Source organism: Pinus tabuliformis, chromosome 8 (genome assembly GCF_031772625.1).
Source record: "Pinus tabuliformis cultivar Carrire ecotype Pingquan chromosome 8, CPIR1, whole genome shotgun sequence".
NCBI classification, from domain to species: Eukaryota; Viridiplantae; Streptophyta; class Pinopsida; order Pinales; family Pinaceae; genus Pinus; species Pinus tabuliformis.
The window spans coordinates 1890908766-1890925537 of record NC_142294.1 but is presented as its reverse complement, the minus strand read 5'-3'; the positions used below and the strand labels follow the sequence as shown (position 1 = coordinate 1890925537).

At 42.6% G+C, this 16772-nt stretch overlaps 1 pseudogene; it reads left to right on the top strand.

Annotated features, from left to right (window-relative positions):
• Window positions 1–11359: 11359 nt before the first annotated feature.
• Window positions 11360–12226, top strand: LOC149243943 (putative pentatricopeptide repeat-containing protein At3g23330 pseudogene; annotated as a pseudogene).
• Window positions 12227–16772: the final 4546 nt, after the last annotated feature.

The following is a 16772-nucleotide window of genomic DNA, read 5'->3' as shown; positions in this document are numbered from 1 at the left end:
TAAAGTTACTAAGTCTAATTTTAAAGTGACTTTTATAAAGTCAATGAAAAATTAGAAAGGAAAAGTGACTTTGGAAATAAATGACTAAGTGGGTCTTTATTAAAGTGGGGTGAATTAAAAAATAGAAAGTGAGATTTAAATGAGAATTTAATCTCAGCCATTGATTTAAATCTATTTCAGCCATTGGATTTAGAGATCACCCAAAAGTCACTTGGATCACCCAAAAGTCACTTGGAGTTATATTAAAGTAGGAAAAGGAGGAAAAGGTCATTCATTCTTTCATGAGCAGATTGGGAGAAGGAGAGCAAGAGAGCAAGAGAGATTTCTGAGCAGGGAGGAGAAAGAGACAGCAGCTTGGCACACATTCCAAGGCAGCAGTTGAGCAGTTTTGTACGGCTGATTCAGCACATAGTGAAAGGCAAATTTTTGCACAAAAATCGAGGAGCAGTTTGCTGATTTTTCTGCACACAAAACGGAGGCCGTACAACATTTATTGCTGTCCTCTTTGCTGTAATTTCTAGATTGTTGTGAGGCACGGGAAAGGAAATAAGTTGTAAATTTGCTTGCTGATTTTTTGCTGAATAATTCTCACTGTAAAAAGACAATTTTCAGAAATAAAGAAGAGCTCTCAAACTGGTTTTCCCCAAGAGTTGTAGGGGGTTTTTCCAGGGTAAAGTTGACCAAAAATATCAGTGTTTTAATGTGTTTTAATGGTTGTTTTTCATTGCTGATTTTTAATTCTGCAATTTCCAGCACTCTGAAAAATTTCCAGAATTTGTGTCTTCAGCGATATTTATTTTTTTCAGTCTGTTAAATGTATGGTTATGGGAATGGGCATTTAACTACATGGGAGAAATAAGGAGAAACTGGAAACCGGGGTGGGAAAACAGAAATTTCTACATGGTATCAGAGCTTGAGTGCTGAAGGGCAGTTTGGGACAGCAAAAGGAAAAATTACAGTTGTTGATTTTTCACTCAGAAAATTCCAGCAAGCTGATTTTTTCATAAACAACAGTTTTATCTTTACCACAGCAGTGCTATTTTTCAGTTTTAGGACAGCAAGATGTCATTGGGATTGAGGGTAGAGGATAGGTTGGATGGGCATACAAATTACAGTGTTTGGAATGAGAGAATGCAGAGTATCTTTGAGGAGGCAGAAGTCTGGGATATCATGGTGCATACCGCACAGAACCCTGTTGTTGTGCCCACTGATGTTACTCAGTTGGCTGAGTATAAAAAGAAGAACAATAAGGGTAAGAGGCTGATTCTAGACAGAATCAAAGACCATTGCATTCCTCATGTGAGAGGAAAGAGCAATGCCCATGAGATGTGGACAGCATTGTCCAATCTCTATCAGAGTACCAATAAGAACCGGAAGATGGTCCTGAAGGAGAAGCTGAAGAACATTAAGATGGGGAATGATAGTGCAGCTGGATATCTCACAAAGATTACCAATGTAAGAGATGAGTTGGCAGCGATTGGAGAGGCCATTCCACCCACTGAGTTGGTGCGGATTGCAGTGAATGGCCTCCCCCGTTCATGGTTGAAGTTTGCTGATGGGGTTTGTGCACGTGAGACCCTTCCCACATGGGAGAGGTTTTGGGATGATTTTATTCAGACAGAGATCAGGAAAGGACAGCTTGGGGCAGCCAAGCCATTTGAGTAGGATGAGGACGTAGCACTGGTGGCAGGAGGCAAGAAAGGAAAAGGGAAGAAGCAGGCTTCCACAAGCGGTGGTGAAGGCAAAGGTAAAGGTAAACAGGGTAACACACAGAAGGACTATTCCAAGGTGAAGTGTTGGAATTGTCAGAAGATGGGACACTATGCAGTTGTGTGTCTGGAGAAGAAGAAGAAGAAGGGGAAGAACCAGGACGTGGCAGCTTCAGCAGAGATTGAGGACTTTGCAGGTTGTTTTGACCGGGAGTTTGCGTTCACTACGTGTGAGTCCTCTAGTGCAGGATCACCTGCCACACAGGTTCAGAGGGAGCATGTTTTTCCCTCGATTAGCGGAGCATCTTCAGGTATCTGGTATGTGGACAGTGGGGCTTCACGTCACATGACAGGAGTCCGTGAGTACTTCTCAGATCTTTTAGAGAGTGGCACTGATATTGAGGTAGTACTCGGTGATGACAGAGTTGTTAGAGCAGTCGGGGTGGGGACAGTGACATTTCAGAGGGAGTCCAAACCTCCCTTGAAGGTGTCAGAGGTTCTTTATGTGCTAGGGATGAGGAAGAACCTCATATCCGTCTCAGCTTTGGAGGACAGAGGATATGAGGTACTGTTCAGGGGAGGACAGGTGTTGATGTATCCCAGGGGCGCTCCAGCTGATTCAGTTAGAGTGATAGGTGTACGCCATGCAAAGGTGTACAAGTTTGCATTTTAGCCCCTTTTGGCATTGAGCTGTAGTACTGACAGCAGAGCTAGCAGTTCTGAGCTGTGTGAGAATTGGCACCACAGGATGGGACACATGTATCATGGAGCCTTGAGGACATTGCGGGAGATCACTACAGGTGTGCCAGATTTCAGTACTGATCACTTTGATACTTGCAGAGGTTGTGCGATGGGCAAGTTTGCCAAATCCCCTTTTCCCAGCAGTGACAACAGAGTGACGGGGATACTTGATTTGATTCATTCCGATGTGAGCGGTCGGATGTCTCATGTTTCCTTGAGTGGATATGAGTACTATGTGTTATTCATTGATGATCACTCCAGGAGGACCTGGATTTATTTTTTGAAGACCAAGAGTGAGGTCTTCAAGCGGTTTCAGGAGTTCAGAACTCTTGTGGAGACTCAGACAGGTCGAAAGATCAAGTCCCTGAGGTCGGACAATGGAGAAGAGTACACCCTTGGAGAGTTTGTTGATTATTGTGCGGAGGCAGGCATTAGGAGGGAGTTCACTATTCCTTACAACCCGCAGCAGAACGGGGTTGCGGAGAGGAAGAACAAATCCATCATAGGGGCTGCCAAAGCCATGATACATGATCAGGGGTTGCCATTGTTCTTGTGGGCAGAGGCCTGCAACACAGTTGTTTACTTGCAGAACAGGAGTCCACATCGTGCCTTGGGGCACATGACTCCGGAGGAGGCTTTCTGTGGGAAGAAGCCTGATATTGGTCATCTTCATATCTTTAGATGCATGACATACTCCTATATAACCAAGGAGAAGAAGACCAAACTAGAGCCCACCATAGAGAAGGGTATCTTTGTGGGCTACAGTGAGACCTCAAAGGCCTTTCGGATTTACATTCCTGCACAGAGGAGAGTTTTTGTCAGACGGGATGTGAAGTTCGAGGAGGACAGGGCCTTTAGGAGGTCACGGGAGTTAGAGTATCTGGATCAGCCAGACCCTCAGCAGCAGTTGAGTCAATCGCAGGGATCCAGTGGGCAGGGATTAGAAGGATCAAGAGGTACATCTATGAGGATGTCAGGTCCGTCAGTGAGCAGTGGCTCATCGAGCTAGAGTGGTGGTGCTCCGGGCAGCATGCAGAGCAGTTCACAGAGCAGTTCACTAGGGAGTCCACTGATGGACAGTTCACACGGTACCTCAGCTTTTACAGGTTCAGGTGCAGGCAGGAGGACAGCAGACAGACAGTCAGGAGTTCAGGCTACTGATGATGATGAGGAGGAGGAGTTTCATTCTCCGGTGGGAGAAGTGTGCTCAGGGAAGAGGAAGCCCAAGTGGCTTCAGGACACCTTGAGAGATGCCACATCTGTTGCTGAGCCGAAGAGGCCGGTCAAAGAGAGTAGACCACCTGAGAGGTTTTGTAGCTATATGGTGATGGTTACCAGCATCCTTGACTCTGAGCCTTCTAGCTATGAGGTGGCAGCTAGCCAGCAGGTCTGGGGAGAGGCCATGCAGGAGGAGTATTCTTCTATCATGAAGAATGATGTTTGGGAGGTGGTGCCGAGGCCTGAGGGCAAATCCGTGGTTACTTCCAGATGGCTTTACAAGGTAAAGCATGCTGCAGATGGCAGCATTGAGAAATTCAAAGCGAGGTTTGTGGCTAGAGGGTTCTCCCAGGTAGAGGGAGTTGATTATGAGGAGACCTTCGCTCCCGTGGCTCGATATACTTCGATCCGCTCCATTATATTGATAGCAGCAGAGATGGGTTGGAAGATCCACCAGATGGATGTGAAGACCGCATTTCTCAATGGCTTCATACAAGAGGAGGTGTACATTGAGTAGCCACAGGGCATTGAGGTGCATGGGAAGGAGTCCCATGTGTGCAGATCGAAGAAGGCCCTTTATGGCCAGAAGCAAGCTCCCAGAGCTTGGTACTCCAGGATAGATGCATACTTGCAGGGGATGGGTTTCACAAAGAGTGAGGCAGATTCGAACCTTTACTTTATTGTGATTGGTGAGGAGCCTCTCATTCTGGTGTTGTATGTGGATGACTTGATCATTACAGGTGCAGAGAGACTCATAGAGCACTGCAAGAGAGATCTTGCGGCGGAGTTTGAGATGAAGGACATCGGCTTGATGCATTACTTTTTGGGTTTGGAGGTGTGGCAGGAGGAGGGGCATTTCTTCCTGGGGCAGGGGAAGTATATTGTGGACATCCTTAGCAGATTCCACATGGAGGATTGTAGACCCATGTCGACACCGATGATCACCAACTGGAAGAAGCTTCATGCTTCGGATTCCGAGTTGGTGGATCCCACATTGTACAAGCAACTGATTGGTTCCTTGATGTATTTGGTCAACACTAGACCAGACATCTGTTTTGCAGTCAACACGATGAGTCAGTTTATGTGTGAGCCTAGGAAGGTTCACTGGGTGGCTGCAAAACACATTTTGCGGTACTTGCAGGGGACAGTGGATTATGGTCTGGACTACAGGCAGGGAGATGGAGTGAGATTGGCAGGATACACTGATTCTGATTGGGTAGGTTGTGCTTCTGATAGGAAGAGCACTTCAGGGTGCTGTTTTGGGTTGGGTTCAGCAGTAGTGTCATGGTTCAGCCGGAAGCAGCAGTCAATAGCACTGAGTTCAGTCGAAGCAGAGTATATGGCAGCCAGTCTAGCTAGTTGTGAGGTTATCTGGCTTCGCAAGATGTTGTTTGGCTTATTTGGTCAGCCGTTGAGACCTTCAGTGATTTACTGTGATAATCAGAGTTGCATTAAACTCACGGAGAATCCAGTATTTCATGACAGGTCAAAGCATATTGGGATCAGATATCATTTCATCAGAGACTATGTTCAGAAAGGAGCTGTGAAGCTTGAGTATATTTCCACTGATGAGCAGGTTGCAGATATTCTTACCAAAGCCTTACCACGGGGAAAGCATGTCTACTTCAGAGACAAGATGGGTGTGGTGAGGAACACCTTCCTCGGTAAGAGGGAGTGTTGAAATTTGGTATCGGAGGACAGGTGGTTCTCTTAGGCTTTGATCTTTGGCCTAGGGAAAAGTGTCCAAAAGAATTTAATTTTTCTCCTAAAGTGACTTTATAATTTTATAAAGTTAAATCTAATTTAAAAGTGATTTTAAGTGATAAAGTTACTAAGTCTAATTTTAAAGTGACTTTTATAAAGTCAATGAAAAATTAGAAAGGAAAAGTGACTTTGGAAATAAATGACTAAGTGGGTCTTTATTAATGTGGGGTGAATTAAAAAATAGAAAGTGAGATTTAAATGAGCATTTAATCTCAGCCATTGATTTAAATCTATTTCAGCCATTGGATTTAGAGATCACCCAAAAGTCACTTGGAGTTATATTAAAGGAGGAAAAGGAGGAAAAGGTCATTCATTCTTTCATGAGCAGATTGGGAGAAGGAGAGCAAGAGAGAAAGAGAGATTTCTGAGCAGGGAGGAGAATGAGACAGCAGCTTGGGACACATTCCAAGGCAGCAGTTGAGCAGATTTGTACAGCTATTTCAGCACATAGTGAAAGGCAGATTTTTGCACAAAAATCGAGGAGCAGTTTGCTGATTTTTCTGCACACAAAACGAAGGCCGTATAGCATTTATTGTTGTCCTGTTTGCTGTAATTTCCAGATTTCTGTGAGGCACGAGAAAGGAGATAAGTTGTAAATTTGCTTGTTGATTTTTTGCTGAATAATTCTCACTGTAAAAAGACAATTTTCAAAAATAAAGAAGAGCTCTCAAACTGGTTTTCCCCAAGAGTTGTAGGGTGTTTTTCCAGGGTCAAGTTGACCAAAAATATCAGTGTTTTAATGTGTTTTAATGGCTGTTTTTGATTGCTGATTTTTAATTCTGCAATTTCTAGCATTCTGAAAAATTTCCAGAATTTGTGTTTTCAGCAATATTTATTTTTTTCAGTCTGTTAAATGTATGGTTATGGGAATGGGCATTTAACTACATGGGAGAAATAAGGAGAAACTGAAAACCGGGGTGGGAAAACAGAAATTTCTACAGTTAGTCGATTGTGAAGTGCATTTCCATGTGTGGGTTTTCGTTCTACAACTAATGTTTTTGCATGGTAACTTTGGAAGATTCTCAGTTTAGGTGAAAACTTAAAAGTCAGAGCCAATATTGGTATATGGAATAGTTACCTTTGTACAAGATGATATTTTTTCTTAATTTAAGAGACTAATTGTATTTCATGATGTTGATCTAAGTTATCTCTAAATGAATATCTGTCATATCTATTTCCCTGATGAGAGTTCACAAGAAATGTTGGAAAAGTTTCAAAATTCTACAGATTATACTAAAAAAGATATACGATATTTGTTAGTACTGTTTCAAGAAACGTTTGCCTTGAAAGCAATAGTGGTAATATGATTCCCACAAGTGGCTGAGGTCAGTTAGATTGGGTGTGTGCAAAAGTTATCTGATTCATTGGGGTATGAGCTTTGACACGGGGATGGCTAAAACAACCTGGAGTCCGCAAACTGGTAACTTCTAGTTTGTTTTGTTTTCTGTTTCTTAATGACTTCAGGGATTCGAAATTGAGTTTCCTGAATGAATATGTTTGACTTGGAAGTAATATTTTCTGAATAGTAAAACAGGACTCTTTTCCCCCTTGCGCTTTTTTCCCAACTTTCAATTATTTTGCTGAAACTCGGGTTAGACCTGACTCAGGTCTGACTGCTCTCATATGGGAGTTCTTGAGAGTATTTGTTGAGTCTGCAGCAGACTTAGGAGCCTCAACATCTAGACTCCAACAACATTTTTTGGATGTTTTTGAAACCATTGAGTGACATTTTTTTTAATCCCCATTTTTGCACTGCTTTCTGTTCTCATTTTATCATCTGACGTATCGATCACCTTAGGAATCAAGATTATGCACCATTGCTAGTAAAATCATTACTGTTGTTTCTGTTGATGCTTTTGTTGGCACTTTCAGTTTCCAGATTTTTATTTCAAAACAATTTTAAAATTACAAAAGGATCAGATTAAAAGTTTTGGAACATAACAACGAGCCTTGATATTGCAATATGTCTTCGACAATGTTAGTCAAATCTTGAGTAGTTATAGATTGTAATATTGGGCTGCAATTAAGCAATTTTTCAGGTGTGAGACCTGATATCACATATGCTATCAGTAATATAGTTAAATTCTTGAGAGGTCCTTATTCACAATAGTCAACAGCAGTTTAGCAGATTTTCAAGTATTTTATGTCCAACGGACTTCAGCATCACATCAGTGGGAGTTTGGACGATGCATTGCCGCTAATCAGATATTGTGATGTGGATGGGCAAGAGATTTTGATGTCGTGGGCCTACAAGGAGCTAGCCCGTCCCAGGTTGCTTTCCGGCAAATACTTGCAAATCTTAGGAATGGAATATCTACACTTGAAGATTGGCAACACCTAATGTCAAGAACAAGTTCATCTCTTACACATGAAGAGAAATGCACATTCGACGAGTCCATGCACCTATTCGCAACAAACAACACAGTTGTCTTGCATAATAAGAAAATGCTCAAAAAATTGAACATCCCAGTATCACTTTGCTCTGCGGAACAACAAAGGCAGAAAACTCCTACTACAACAGAAGATGAGCACCTGCCTGCAAAGGTGCTCTTATGCAGTGAACAAAAAGTTATGCTCACCAGCAACTTATGGGTACATGCAAGCCTTGTCAATGGCTCGCTTGGGAAGGTCATCTCAATATTTTATTCAATTGACTCAAAGCCCCCAGCATTACCATCCTTTGTGGTTCTTGACTTTCGACAATACAGAGGAACACCGTGGGACATTTCACACCCAACATATGTACCCATTCCTCCCATCACAAGGGGTGCTCGCCGTTAGATACCACTTCAAGTGGCATGGGTTTTAACGATACACAAGTCACAAGGAATGACATTAGACAAAGCAACAGTGGACATCGGCACTAGAGAATGCCAAGGACTAACATTCACTGCAATTTCAAGAGTGCGGTCACTAGCAGACATACACATCAATCCAACATTCCCATTCTCACGCATTGCACAAATGCACAAGAATCCATATATTAAGCGTAGACAGCAAGAGGAATCATTCCTTGCATCAAAATCTATTCAGGATGATACACTTTAGCCAATCGTACAACCTGTCTTCCAGAATTACCCACATGGTAAACACCACTCACTACATAACGAAGTTTCACATAGATTTGCTTGCTATTACATTTAGTTTCATATGATTTTATACTCGTTTGGAATCGTTTAATTTATTTTGAATATTCAAACAAAATTGTCAAACATATTCATTGTCACTTACAATGTTTCCTTTTTGGATGGCAACAGGTATGAATAAATGCTACCTACGAAGGTTGTATGAGTGTTGCGAAGAAATTCAGCAACATGAACTTACATTACAAGATATGCAGACAAGGATCCTGCCACAACAATCAATGCCACTTTACCGTTGCACGCCCAGCCATTAAGTTGTTAAAGAAAATAAGGAAAATACTTAAGATAACAATTCACATCCCAATTGTCAACACTTTTACTCTGCTCCGTTCGATCAGGTGAGACACTTTCAACCATTGATTTGAAGTCCCGCGGATCTGGCAAGCATGCACTGCGCTTTGACTGCTTTTTCGAAATATCGGTAGAGTTTCCTTCTTTTCACCTGTTGTGCATTGAACCTGGTCACTATCATCTCCTTAACTGGTCATCATCTTTATTTTCTTCGCCACTCTCATATATGATGAACAATCTTTCGATTCTTACCTGGTGAGCCATCCTGCTCTTCATTTTTCTCTTATTTTCACCGACTCATGTTAATCTGTTTTCTTTTGATTCCTTTTCTTTTCTGCGTTTGTATTGTGTTGTTGCTTTGGGCCACAGAAAATACGGATCGACCCCCTCCTGCAAAGCTTCTCTCCACCTTTATGTGCTGCTTTGGGCCAACAAGCAAACTCACCTAAAATTTAAAAAAAAATTGAAAAAAAAAACGATTTTCTAAACACTTTTCTGGAAGCTTTTCTGGAAGCGTACGCTTCCTCCTCCGAAGCTCCACGCTTCCTCCTCCGAAGCGCCACGCTTCCGACGCCCGAAGCACCGTACGAAGCGCGCTTCGGTGCTTCCGAATTCGGAAGCGTCGCTTCTAGCCAAGCTTCCTAGGCGCTTCCGTACGGGACGCGCTTCGGGGCTTGGAACCGTGGGGGGGGGGGGGGGGGGGGGGCGCTTCGTGCAACACTGCTTCCAATTCCGTGTCCTGAAAATATGTGGACTTATTGAATTTAGCTTGGGACTCACCCATTAAAAATATTGGAGTATTTTTTCCTCTGTGCTTCCACGATATTACTCAGTTCCTTCCATTTTTATATTTCTAGGATATTACTCGGCTCCTTCCATTTCTATATAAAGAAAGAACCCATTGCGTATTTTCAGCTCTGAGATCCGAGACCATTGTGAAGTAAATCCAGTAGCAATAGCAGGCCATGGAATCAGAAACGAAAACTCCACAGTAAGCATGAGCTTCCACAATCGTTTTCTCTTCTCTTTGCACGATCTGCTTGTTTTTGTCATAGGCTTCCCTGTGTCAATCTTGAAACTAATTTGTCAGAGTGGAGACTAGGAATGTTTTTTCATTTATATTCATTAGCTTCAACACCTAAGTTTTTCGCTTATTTTAATTACATTTTTATTTATTTTACTAATATATCATTTTCAGTTTTTATTTGTGCATTATCATTACCATCAAATTTTATTATGCCGTAAGGCGTTTCCTTCTGAAATGAACTCCCCCAAATGCCCTTCTGTGCTAATTGTAGCCGTTGGATCTTTTGTTAAACGATTGAACAAAAATCAGCCGTCTAATTTAATAAAACATTAAAATACCCTAAAAAAACTCAGCTCTACATCTGTGCGCTTTTTACAGAGGAGTTACAGGTAGAGTCTGTTTGAATTCTTAGTGGAGTTTATTGAAATGAACCATGCTCTGCTCTCCGCTCCACATTTGTGCGCTTTTTACGCAGCAGTAACATATTTTCATTTGATCAGTGTCGTTTTCGTCATTCTCGAATTTGAAATAAATCCGCCTATATTCGGTAGATTTATGGAGCAGGGATGCCATAGATTTGAACTTTAACATATTCAGATGAACAGGTTGCTAAGGAGATAGCCATTAAGAAACCCGAAAAAGAAGAAGACTGTAATGCTCGTTGGGTTCGTGCTTAAACTTCAAGTTAGGCAGTATGCCATTGCTGTACTTGAAACAGGAGCTAACACAAACACTCCGTCTGTACAGAAGTAACACTGCGTGAAGTGGGCCTGCTAAAAGACGCCCTCAGCTTCTTGCATTCTACCGACAACGTTGTAGATAGAAGTGCATGTGTTTCTCTCCCGCAGGGCTGCGTTAAGCTTAAGGCCTGATCGGGCGGCAAAATATTCCACGCCCAAATGCATCAGACGGGTTTTGTCGGAGATAGATTCTTACTTAACACTCTTATCACTATGTATGCTACGTGCGGGAGCCCGGAGGATTCTCGGTGAGTGTTCGACTAGATGACAACACGAGACGCCTTTTCATGGAATGCCATGATTTCAGCATATGCCAGACGTGGATTTTCCCAGGAAGCTTTGGTTCTGTTTCGTCAAATGAAAAAACAGAGTGAAATTCAACCCGATCAATTCACCTTTACTGGTGTTCTTGCATGTAACACCTTGGAAACCCTCGAGGAAGTTCATGAGTCCATAGGCAGACGAGGGTTTCAGTATGATGTTTTTGTAGGCACTGCCCTCTTGGACATGTATGCAAAATGTGGTATTATTGAGAAAGCACGCGATGTGTTTGACAAAATGCCTGAACGAAATATTGTTTTCTGGAACGCCATGATTACGGGATACCTGCACAATGGATACATAGATGAGGCATTGAAGCTTTTGAGAGAAATACCCCAACGCAATGTAGTCTCTTGGACTGTGATGATTGTTGGGTACGTGTAGAATGGACTCAGTTTGGAAGCCATGGAGATGTTTAGGCAAATGCATCTGGCAGGCGTTGAGCGGGACGCAAAAACTTTTTCCAGTGTTCTCCCAGTGTGTGCGAACTTGGGAACTATGCAGCAGGGTATAGAGATACATGGAGAAGTAATCAGAAGTGGTTTGGAATCTAATGTCTTTGTGGGAACTGCCCTTGTAGACATGTATGGAAAATGTGAGAGAATAGACATTGCACGCAAAGTGTTTGACAAAATGCCTCAACGAAATGCTGCATCCTGGACCGCCATCATTGCAGGTTATGCACAGAATGGGCACAACATGGAAGCTCTAGAGGTTTTTCGACAGATGCAACAAGCAGCAATGCAGCCAAATTCGAAAACCTTTGCCAGTGTTCTCCCAGAATGCACTAATTTGGCAGCTCTGGAACATGGCATGGAAATCCATGAAGAAATAATTAGAAGTGGTTTTCAGTGCAATGTATTTCTGTGTAATGCGCTTCTAGACATGTATGCAAAATGTGGAAGCATAGACAAGGAAAATGAAGTTTTCGACAAAATACATGGAAAAGATGTGGTTTCATGGAATTCTATGATTGCAGGATATGCAATGCATGGATGTGGCAAGGAGGCCCTGAAACTATTTCAAGAAATGCAACAATCTGGTATGAAACCAGACAGTGTTACCTTCGTCAATGTGTTGTCGGCATGCTGTCATGCAGGCCTAGTGGATGAGGGCCGAAAGTACTTTAATTCTATGAGTCAATGTGACCAGATCACACCTGTCATAGAACACTATGGCTGCATGGTTGACCTTGTTGGCCGTGTTGGGCACCTGGAAGAGGTTAAAGACTTGATAAGCAAAATGCCAATAACCCCTGATGCTACAGTCTAGGGGTGTTTGCTTGGTGCCTGTATCATACATAACAATACAGAGTTAGGAGAATACGTTGCAGAACACCTTTTTGAGTTGGATTGGAAAAATGCAACAACTTATGTTGTGCTCTCAAATATCTATGCTTCAGTGGGCCGGTGGGATGGTATTGAAAAGCTGAGAAAAACCATGAAAGATAGGGGGATTAAACCAACGGCTGGATGCAGTTGGATTGAAGTCAACAAGCGGGTGCATGCTTTCCTTGCACGAAATGGGTTGCACCCGCTATAACATAAAAAGCTGGAACTAATCCATGGTCACTGTTAGCTACCTATACCAATAGGTTTCATATTTCATGATTGGCAAGAGAAGTTCCAAATATGCTCTGCTTTGGCTATGCAAAGATCCCATATTTCCTGAAGGAGACAAGGTAGGAAAAGAGCTCGACCTGGTTCCAAATTTTGATGGATGATTCAACAGTTTAATCTGGATCATGCAATGTTTGAATTTTCTGTTGTAGAATAGAGAAGGAAGTCTGTCCAAACTGTTTAATCTTGGCAGACAAAGTAGTTCAGGTAGAGAAAAGAAGGCTCCCAACAGCTTAATCTGGGACCTTGGAAGAAATAAGGGCAAAAGTAGATAGAAAACAAAAGAAAAAAGCCAAAGAAAAGAAAAGGCAAGTAAGGGTCTGCAAGTCCAAATGCACCCTCCAAGAAGGAATAAAAAATGCTAGGCAAATAGATGGGTAGGCAGTTGGAGTTGCAGAAAGGTCATTTCCTACAAGTTGCATGTGTGCTGACTTGGTTGACCAAAGCAAAGTCAATGAAATTCAGATGGAGTTACTCTTCATCAAGTTACAACAATCAAGAGGCATGTCTAACCTCCCTTCTCCCCCTCTCCATTTCATTACTAACAATCCCTCAACATCTCAGATTCATGGGATAGATTATGGTTTCATAGTGGTTCTTAATCTTTTAGAAGCCACATTTCTTGTCTAAAAATCTTTTCATTTTGATCTATTCTCTAAACTAAGTAAGTTTCAAATAAGCTTAGTGGTTTCCCCTCCATTTACCCCTTCATCCATATTAACTCTAACACTACTATGTAAACCCCCTACATTACCTTTCCCCTACTAGTATTAACACCATGGTGTATAAACCCCAAAATTTGTATAAATATCCCTCCCTTTGGCATTATAGCCAATAAGTTCTCTGTCAGGGATCAAATGGCATCTGGTCACTTTGATGAACCTAACCCTAACCCCCTCCCCTCCTCTGAATTCATTTGGCCCCTTGAAAAGCTTCATTTGCTAAAAAGAGTCTCACAAATGACCTGGTTTTGCCTATACCCACTTCATTTACAAAAATAACCCCTAAATACCCACTTTGTTCTCTTATCCAAAGTATTGGGGCTGTCTTATTGCACATCGGAAAAACCTTACAAAACCCCTTTACCCATGAAACCCCTTTGAAACTACCAAAAAACCCCGAAAAAACCCACTTTCCGCTGCTTAACCAAAGTTGATGCACATATTCGATTTTTCGGAATATATTGAAAAGACATTAAAAAATATATATTTATTCCTCCGCCCGCGGCCGTATCCACCTATCATGTCATCATCCCATCCACCGTCGGATCAGATCCAAGAGATCCGACGGTCCTTATGGATATCGGAGCAGCCCCCACGACAGAGGTTTAGCGCCCGAGAAAGTGACGTTGCGTTACGTCAGTGCGTGGCCACGCGTCACCCATTGAGGGCTCTGTTAGCTACCTATACCAATAGGTTTCATATTTCATGATTGGCTATGGAAGGTCCAAATATGTTATGCTTTGATCATGCAAAGATCACATATTTCCAAGGAAGTACAAGGTGTGTAAATAGATTAATGCATCCCAATTTTGATGGATGGTCCAACAGTCTAATCTGGATCATTCCATGGTTTAAATTTTGCAGTTGTAGATTAGAGAAGAAAGTTTGTCCAAACTGTTTAATCTTGGCAGACAAGTAGTTCAGGTAGAGAAGAAAAGGCTCCCAACAGCTTAATCTGGGACCTTGGAAGAGATAAGGGTAGAAGTAGATAGCAAAAGCAAAAGAAAAGCCAAAGAAAAGAAAAGGCAAGTAAGGGTCTGCAAGTCCAAGTGCACCCCCCAAGAAGAAATAAAAAATGCTAGGCAAAGTAGCTGGGTAAGTAGTTGGGGTTGCGGAAAGGGTATCTTTACCATTGCAGATGTATTAACTGTGTTTACCAAAGCAAAGTCAATCAATTGACAAGGTGTTCTTCTGCATCAAGTTGCAGCAAGCAAGGGAGCATGTCTAACTTCCCTTTTCCCTTTCATGTCATTTACTAACATCCCCTCACCAGTTGGGATCCTTAGAAGAATTCATGGTTTCATGGTGGTTCTTATGGCTGTGAAAGCCACATTTCCTATGTAAACTTCTTTTCATTTTGATCTACTCTCTAAACTAAGTGAGTTTCAAACAAACTTAGTGATATCCCCTTCATTTGCCTTCCTCATCCATATTAACATCTAATTCTACTATATAACTCCCCTATCACCTTTCCCCTACTAATATTAACACCATGGTGTATAAACCCCAAAATTTTGTATAAATATCTCTCCCTCTGGCATTATAGCCAATATGTTCTCTAAAAGGGATCAAATGACACCTGGTCATGTTGAAGAACCTGAGTCTAACCTTCCTTCCCCTTTTTGATTCCATTTTAACCCATTACCCCCATTTGCAAAACCTGAACCTTGTAAATATCTTTCTTTACCCTTAGCCGCTTTAAAATTGCCAAATATGACACAAAAACCCACTTTTTGTGATTAACCAAAGTTTTGGCGCATATGTGTTTTTTGCAAATATATTAAAAAACTTGGTTAAAAAACCATACCCCTATGACCCTCCGCCTAAGCACGCATTCCAAAAACAAATATTAAATAAATGCCGCGCCTTTGCATTATCCACCGATCACTTCACGGCCCCGATAGCCGTCGGATTGAGGCCTCCAGATCCGACGGCCATCATGGATATCGGAGCGGTCCCCGGGGCAAAGGTTTAGCGCCCGAGAAAGTGACGTTGCGTCACGTCACGGCGCGGCCACGCGTCGATCATTGTGCTATCTCGGAGCGTCCTCTGACAGATGCGGGGCCGTATCCTAACCGCCCCGAGAAACCGCCACGGTTAGGGCTAAACCGTAGCCGTCAGGTCTTTCACCGCCCGGTTTGCGGGTACAGTGCCGTCCCCACGTCATCACCGTGTCTGCCACCGCATCGTATTTTTGTCCGCATCCATGCCAACGTGCCTGCCACCTCACTGCCCCATCGACCAATGGCTGCCCGCCACGTCACCTGATGACGTCAGCTGACGTCATCCGACCTTGACCCCACCAATGACGTCATGCTGACATCATCACAAAGAGGCGCCAAATTTGTCAAAAAACCTATATTATGGCCAAAATGCGTTTTTACGTTCTTTTCACTCTATTTTTTCCGCTGCATACTGTTCACGCCCGATTTTCGCCAACCTGCTGAAAATCAACCAGGCGACCTCCAGAGCACCAATCCAGACTGCTCGTACAACCTCTGCTCGCTATTTTACCAGGTATTTTTTCATCATTCCTCCTTCGCACGCCTGCAGTTGTCTGTAAATACTCTTAGAAGGCCTAAAGGACATTGAAATTTACATATTCACCAGTGAATTCCTCTACAGAGCCATTATTTTCAGCCACCACCTCGAAAAACACTAGCTAAGCCTTAAATTCTCGAGGTTTTGTCAGAACAATTGAAACTACTCGCGCAATCGTGAGACAGTAGGTTGTGCGCGTTAAAAACTTACTACAGGTGACAAAGTGAGGCCTGACAGTGTTACAGTCCCCAATTCAAACAATATTTCACTTGCTCTTGGGCTAATTCCCCTCTGATACCTATAACTCACTTGCATTGTGGTAAATCACCCCTGAACTGGTCTGCCTACTGCAAATAGTTCAATCACAATTTACAAGACTCAAAGAAGACCATGGACACTCCCATTGCTCTGAACATCAAGCCTCTCAATGCCCCTCACCAGGAGTTAGAATGGAAAGCCCTGGGAGATATGGATTATCAAATGCTAGACTGGTTTCCATTAGGCTCCAAATATAATATTCAGATGCTGAATGAGTTGAAAGCCCAGCACCTTAGTGGAGCAGACATCTTGGGAATTTGGGACTCAAACTTGCCCATCTACAACCTCCCCCAGGTAAATCCTATGCCAGAGTTGGTCTACAGATGCCAGGAGTGCTATGACCCAAGCCAAAGAGCTGTCATTAGCCCTACAGGCTCAATCCTGTTCCATATCACCCCAGAGAGTATAAATGAGATGCTGCAATTCCATACTGCAAAGCTATTGACCCCCCTCCACATGCAGGACTTGATAAAGAAGGGGAGCAAGTTGTCAAATGACCAACTCATCAAAATCAACCAGCTGTTTGTAAAACCAGGCTCTGAAGCCATCAGAACTCCTCCTATTGGATATCAGTACTTGAATGAATTGGGCAGGATGTTAGTGGATTTGATCAGCTAT